The sequence below is a fragment of the Antechinus flavipes genome, chromosome 6 (genome assembly GCF_016432865.1).
Source record: "Antechinus flavipes isolate AdamAnt ecotype Samford, QLD, Australia chromosome 6, AdamAnt_v2, whole genome shotgun sequence".
NCBI classification, from domain to species: domain Eukaryota; kingdom Metazoa; phylum Chordata; class Mammalia; order Dasyuromorphia; family Dasyuridae; genus Antechinus; species Antechinus flavipes.
In genome coordinates this window covers 105909708-105917825 of record NC_067403.1, presented here as the reverse complement: position 1 = coordinate 105917825, position 8118 = coordinate 105909708, and positions in this window count along the sequence as shown.

Genomic DNA, 8118 nt, shown 5'->3' with positions numbered 1-8118 from the left:
TCCCTTTTCTGCTCCTGATGTTTTCCTTGCTATTTTCTTTTCTTTTTTCTCCCTTCAGTTAACAAATGTATATATTTTTTCTCTCATCTCATTTCCCTACCCACAAATGAAAAAAAGGGAAAAAGAAAAACAAAGTTTTGTTTGATGTGTAGCATGATTATTTTTCCATGTGTGACCCAGAAGTTATAAATACAGTGAAATTAGGTGAGAATAATTAGTGGTATTTACTGGACTCCAATTATACTAAGTATTTTAAAGGGTTTGGCAAGTTTTTGTCTTAAGTCTCCCGTTTCCTATATTTATTATTTAATTAGCAAATTATTTAGTTGCCACCAATTTGGAATTATTCCACATTCAAGTTTCAGCTCAGGAAAGGACAATTATAAATGCAATTCCTACTTTCTCTGCCTTAGCTCAGGATCTGCCCATTCATTGTTTGTTGTGCTGTTACTTGGTGAAGTAGAAAAAGTGCTGGCAGTGAGACAGCAAAATGGATAGATGGTTGGAGTTGGAGTCAGGAAGCATGAATTCTGCATCAAGTCACTGGACAAGTTGTTCAGCTTTTCTGGGCCTCAGTTTCCTTATCTGTAAAATTAGGATAATAATAGCAACTACCTTATAGGATTGTTATGAGGTTCAAATGAGATAATATATAAAATGCTTTGCAAACTTTAAAGTGATATAGATACCTTATAGATAATATACATTTGATATAAACATATCTTTTGGGGGGAAGAATTGGAGAGGTCCTGATGTGAACTGTATCCCCTTTAATCTGTGGGGGAAAGGTGATTGGGGTCTCAAACTCTCCTCTAAGAGGGACACACTCTTCTGTCCATAAGGGAAACTCCCAAGATAATCTCATTCAATTTTGAATTTAGTTGAATTGAATTCATCCAGATTCATCCAGATATTAGGCCCCAGCTTAGGGCCAAAGATCAAAGCAGCCCCAATATATCTAGCTGTATGCCCAGATAGCTTTTCAGAGTCCTAACAAGATTTTGCCCATTAATGAAGAGATTTTCTTAGTGCAAACCCATCTTTGCAATAGTCCTGACAGGACCTTGCCCACTAAGAAAGCTCTTAGCAAAACTATCCTGCCAGGATTCTTTGCCTACTAAGAAAACTTTCTTCTTAATGCAAATAAATCCCCTTTTGCCGCAGACTTAGGGCTTGAGACCTGTGACATTGACCAGAGGGGATCTCTTACCCTCAATTCTCGTACCTCATCACAATCATTTATATAAATTATAATACCTAATATATATATCAGTATTATTATAATTTGAACTTAGAGAATCTAGATTTTATAAGTAAGGCATTGGATTTCTCTGGATGTTAATTTTTTTCTTCTTTGTTAAATCAATGGAATTAGGCATCCATGGTCTATGAGGTCCTCTCCAGTTCTAAATCTATGATTTTCTCCAAGGACACTGGGTTGTTCTGGAGGCATTGTAGGATCTGGCTCTCCATTTATAGGCATTTTTTTTTTTTTTTTGTCACTGATTTTTTTTTTTTTTGGTAATTTAAAATTATTATTTTCAACAAAATTGCTTAAGATCAAATATCTCTATTTCATGTTTGTGTTTTCATTTTAAAATGGTAAATGAGTTAAACCTGCCTCTAGGGTAATTGTTTTCATTTTTTCGTTTTTTTTTTATTTTTGATTTAGGCTTTTTTCTTCGTTTACTAATTCCCTTCTTTATCTGCTGTTCTTTGAAAATATGAAAAGACTACTGGAAAAACTAGCAATTTCAGTCAGTCAGTTAATAAATATTAAGCATCTGCCAAGCATTATATTATGTTTTAGAGATGCCAAAAGGAGGCAAAATATAGTCCTTGCTCTCAAGGGGTTCACAATCTAATCAGATAATGTACAATTTATCAAAATACTTATTGTTGTCATTGTTTTCTTTTGATTGAAAGGAATATCTTGTCTTCTTACCTGTTAGAGTTTTCCTAAAATGAAGTATTGTAGGTAGATGGGGAATTTGAATACTCTGCCACTAAAGATCTTCCTGCATAGACTACAACAAAGCTTCTTAAACTGTGGGTCTTGATTCTATTGGGTCGTGTAACTGAATTGTGACATTATGATTTATTATCAATAAATGTTTGATTTGTATGTATATTTTATATACCTATGTACCAGGGTCATATAAAAATTTCTCAGGTGAAAAGAATTAGTAAGTGGAAATAATTTAAGAAGCCCTAGGCTATAATATCCCTTGAAATGTAAATAAAATTCATGATTTAGCTTGATTTAGGTAGGGGAAGCCATATGACATAGCATGATTCTGCCCTGGGCTTTCAGTTAGAAGAACCTGGTTCAGGGTCCTGTCTCTGGGCAGGTTTCTTTGACTTTGGCAAACTTTTTGAATCTTTCCTCAACTATAAAATGGGAATAATAGTCACATTATTGACTTCAAAAGGAGTTCACTTTGCAAGTCCTAGAACTTACAAATATGAACAATTGTTCTTATAGGAGATATTCCAAATCAAAGTTTAGAATTCCTTCACACTATCTCTTTTTCAAAGAATCATTCTAAGGAAATATCTCTATATAGTATATGAAGTTATTTGACTTAGAATATAGCATAATCTAATAAAATTTTTTGAAAGAATAAGAAAACAAACCCAAGTATAGGTTTATGAAATTTATGATTAAAAAGAGAAAAATAATTTAGAGGTGGTCTCTTCAGGTATTTAGTTAGTGGAACTTAGTGATATTTTCCATAGGATACCTTATAAATATATATACATATAGTTATAGTTAGATATATGTATATATACAGAATCAACTCATAAAATGCATTTTCCTTGTTTGCTTTCAGTCAATAAATATTTATTTAGCACATACTGTGTATCAGGCATGTGGACATAGGACTTTCAGTATTTCAATTCTCACCTTGGTAAGATGAAGAAGGAAAAAAATAAACCTTACTGGTTAAAACATTGCTATTTCTTTGAAAAGAAAATAATTTAAAAACTTTGGAATATGGAACATTCATATTGATATTCTTTAATGAGAAACATTGCTATGGAAAGTTGGAAGGAGAAAATTTTTATTTTAGGATGAAGTGATTAACATTTGAAAAAATGGAAATTATGCTCTTAAAATGCCAGTGTAAAGACCATTGCCTTAAATTACAATTTGTTCAATGTCTTCCTGAGGTGTATTTAAAAATAATTTTCTTGGAATGGGGTGAGATTTTTAAGTTTGGGAGGTTAGACAATAATGAGAGATTAGGAAGGTGAAGGCTAAGAAAGGAAAAGGTGAAATCATTCATAGCTTTGTTTCTTGGATTAGTTTTGAGCCTATTAGAAAGATTAAATCCTAGTGTTGAAAAAGGAAGAGAAAACATTGAATTAGGATGAGAAATACAGAAGGAAAAATGTTCTTTTAAAAATATGCTGGTTTGACTATATGAACTTCAATTATAGAGATGTATACAGTGATTTTTTTTTTTTTTGTGGGGGAACTCAGGATAAAAATTACCAGTCTCTTTGTGACTTCTCTACTTAGCCCTGCTCTTGTAGTCTGCATCATAGAACAAAGAGATAATGGAGAATTGACAGGAATTTCCTTAACACAATTTTACCAATTTCTCTTTCTGTTTTTGCTAAGTGGTAATGGTTTTTTTTGGGATCAGGACATAGTAGGAATTTACAGGATTTTTTCTTTTTACCATAACTCAGATAAAAGTTAGACTAAGAGAATCTGAACCACAGTAAAGGGTACTAGGCATTTGAAAAGATAGATCTAAATGCCCATGTGCTCTTTTCACTTTTCCGACTGGGTGTGGGACTACATATCAAAAGAACTAACTCCCCCTCTGCACTATGCCCTTTTCCTTTCTCTCTTAAATAACTAAACAAATCTGGGAGGCGATGAACTTTTCAGAGGCTATGTGTGGCAGCTCAATTAAAAGTACATATGGCAGTAAGACCTCTAGAACTGGAGGTATGAGTTGTTCTGGTGGTCTATGGCTGCTTTTTGGTTATAAGTTCATAGCATTTGTCCTTTCCTCTAGAGTAGTCACCCACTTCTGTATGTATCTGAGTGGTTGGGGGTGGTGGGTCTTGCTTTTCACTACCTTTTATTTGATATTTGTTTAAATGTTTTTTTTTCCTTGAAAATAATGCATCCTTTGCTCTAGTGAAAAGCAAATCACTAGGAGCTTGTGACTTAGTTTTTGAGTAGATGCATGCTTACATAGTGCCTTCAACCTGGAATAAGTTTCTGGGCACCTAGGAATTTTGGGAAGGTTAGAGAGATGGGTGAGCTCTGGTTTATACAAAGGAAATAATAAGAGATGGCAAACTCAGAGGTCAGGGAGAAATCAGATTGTTGGCGTGGCAGAAATATTTTATTTGAATTTGTTTTAAAAAGTCAACAATATCACATCCTGTATGAGGTAATATTTATAACGAACAGTGCTGTGATTAGGTTGAACTGGGAAATCACAAGAAATACATGTAGACCAGCTAATCCAATAATTTAGTTTTGACAGAGATTAGAGTTCATTTAAGGAGACCTGTATCTATTTCCCTTCGATTATTTTCTTTTCAAACTTCTTGCAGTTATGAAAAAATGAAAAAGACATCAGAGTGTGGGGGAGGCAGTATATTTTGGTTGTAATTTTTCTAGGTGCTTACTATTAAAAATAAAAATAAATATTTTGTGTTTTAGAAAAGGAATTTTTCTTTTCCTTTCCTTTCCTTTCCTTCCTTCTTTCCTACATATATAAAAAGTTCATGGTAATTTGTTTTTTTATGGTCTAGATTCTCTCTTCCACTTTTTAAAGCAATCCCAGATTGCTTAAACATTATGCTGGGAAGGTTGCAGCTTCTTATCACCTATATTTTCTCTATTAATTGATGTTTTCCACCCTGGATCCATTGTTATGGTACTTATATGTATGTTATAACTGTTCAAAAAGACAAATAGCTCACAGTGACCTTCCTCATTTCTTCCCTTAGCTCTCAGGCCACTCTTCAGGAACAATGACTCCATTCCTTTGTAGCCATTTCCCAATCCTGCTTGTTTCTAGCCTCAGTAGAATTGAAGTAACTGGCCTATTCTGAGAAGAAGAGATTGGGTCCATTTGTCAGGTAAATCCAGCAGACATTATGATTATACTTTCCAAGAGGAATTATCTTTGGCACAATGTAAAACCAAGGGAGTACATTAGCAATAAAAATCTAATATCTTCCTTATTCTTTTACTTTATTATCATGTTCTTCTCTAGCAGCCTTTATCCCAGGCCTCATCTGGGACATAGATAAATAATTATAATGATAATATGTATAAGGCAAATTAAATTTATAACAATAATTTGAATATTGCTTTGTGAGGCATTAATTATTAAAAATGTCTTTTTGGTATTTTATATTCCTGTTTTTCTTTGCTTTCGAACCATAATCAGTACTATATTACATACCAAAATAGGGAATAAAAGCACATGCTTAGTTCCTACTTTAAAAACTTTATGAGATTTTAAAATATTACATAGTTATACTTGAATATGTATTTTGGTATGAGCTCATACTAAATCCTTAATTTGGTCATTGTGATATTATTTTGGGCCACTGATTAGATGAATAAAGATTTTAGGGGCAAACCTAAACAACTTATATAGTCTAAGCTGCTAATAATATTATGGGAACTAGTTTAGTTGAGGGTGAATCACATCACAGGGAGGGAGCCTTTAGTTTAGAGGATGTGTGTCTCATAGATTCCTCTGGCAGTCTGTAAAATCCGAATCTCTTCTCAGAATCATGTTTTTAAATATATAAATTAATATAGAATTACAGAGAAAACTAATTACATTTATCCCTTTCACATTGTCAGCATTAGGAGCTTGGTGGTTCTGTGATTCAGGAAATCTGTGTAAAATTTTTTAGCCTTCTCTTTAAACCAGAAAAGGAGTCTGAATTAGTATGACATTAAAAGATAAAATATGTTGATATTATACAATATTATACATATATTTTTTGCATTTCTGAGTTTCCAAACTTTTTCTGTGGTCATCTGCTAGCTTCTAATGTTGTCTGCAGTTTCTGCAAAATTCTTCCCCAAATTCCCATTTAATTTCTTATGCCAGCCTGAGATGTATCAAAACATTGATGATTGCAAGTTGTGATGTAGAAAGGGTAACTGTATTCTGAAGTAGTTGTCAAAATGTTATAAATAACAAGTTTACAGGCCTTAGGTTGGGTGATCTCCTTTTGCATTGAGAGAACTGAGACTCAGATAAAATGATTTATTCAAGTTTACATGAGTTAATGACAAAGACATCATTAGAGCCTTATCTCTTGAGTCTCCGTGGAAAGTTTTTGTCCACTAAACTATAGGAATATACTTTGGTAACTCAATCCTAAACAATCATATAATCCTCAGGACACCCATTATGTTGATATTCTCTTAAAATCTTCAAAATATCACTGTTGTGAGGAAGATGGAGGAACAGATTATGTTATATGCATATTTTGCCTGTTTGAAATAATTTAAGCAAAAAAAAATGAAGACCACATTATTATATTATTATATGAGTCCTGGAACACAGAACGTAAGAGCTGGAATAAATCTTAGCCTAATTCCTCTTATTAAGAGAAAACTTAGATCCAGAGAGGCTACATGATTTGTAAAAGGTGACACAGTAAATTAAGTCTAGTACCATATAGTGTGGTAAGAAAGTGATACTAGATTCTAAGAGCCTATACTGGTAGAGTCCAACCTATGGTGGGCCCTACTGAGCTGTATAGAAGAATCCTATTCTTACTTACTCTCTCTCTCTCTTTTCTATTTCCCTCAGCCTCTGGCTCCATCAGAATCCATTAGGGATAGCTGGTTGGCAGGAAGACTATTAAATAATTGTGAGCATTTATACCTGAAAAAGCTACAAATTAGAGATTGATTTATTATCTTAATCGTTATCTAACCATCAGAAAAGTATAGGACATAGAAAAGTGTTAAACTTAAAAGATTAAATTTTAAAATATGTCCTGTTTACATTTTCTTTTTCAGAAAACTGATTGTTAAACACCAGCCAACCCATTATTATATCTTTCCCCAACCCTGCACTTCCTCTCTTCCCCTTTTTCTTTTGCTATCGTGTTGATGATATGGAAGTCAAAATCTCCATTTTTTACAGTGAGATGAAGGCCTTGCTGCTTGTTCTAAAGCCTTCTCCGGGCCTTGCTACTGTGTCCCAAAGTTTCCCAGTGCTGTTTCTGACTATTTATTTACCTTATAAGGACCATTCTCTGGATCTTGCTATTTTTCCACTATTACACGCTTCAGATTTTTAGGTCTTTCCATTTAACCTGAACTTCAATTTCCTTTTTTTTTTTTAAAATTATTGCAAGATTAATGTGTAAATTCCTTGAATATAAGGAATATCTTACTTTTAATATGTGTATTTTAAGAACTTAGCACAGTTCTTAAGCCATAATAAGAGCCTAATAAAAACTCATTCATTCATCCAAGTACAGGCCAGAGATGAACCCTGTATATATTGGTCTTTACTAAAGCAAGGAGGAGTGGTAATCTCTAAAGTGAATTTGCATCCGCCATGAAGGGAAATATTAGAAAAATTAGTCCTGAAACTTAACAATGATACCTGAAGAATGCCAGCTTTCAATGGGACTCCAAACTATAGGTCAAGGAGGAAATTCAAGGAAGCAAAGTAGTTAAAACTTTTTTGGGTGGAATTTTGTGTGTCTCTTGCTCATGATCCCTAGATGTTTGTTTAATTTTTTAATTTTAAAAATTTTGCTTTCGTTACCAACACCTTTCCTCCTCCTCACATTCTTATTATGATTAGCTCACAACCTCAGTGTCATCCTCAAGTCTTTTCCCTTTCTCTTTCTCTTTCTCTTTCTCCCTCTCTTTCTCCCTTCCTTTCCCCTGCTTTATTAAGTATTGGTATTATTTTTATAGCATCTCCCTTTTTGTACCACCATGGTGTACCTTATGTGTGATTTATGGTAAGCTTGTCACAAAACTCCCTCCTCTCTAATCCATCCTCTATTCAGCTGTCAAAGGGATTTTCCTAAAGCACAGGTCTTGTCCCAGCATTTTCCAAAATTCCAATGGTTTTCTATCACCTCTAG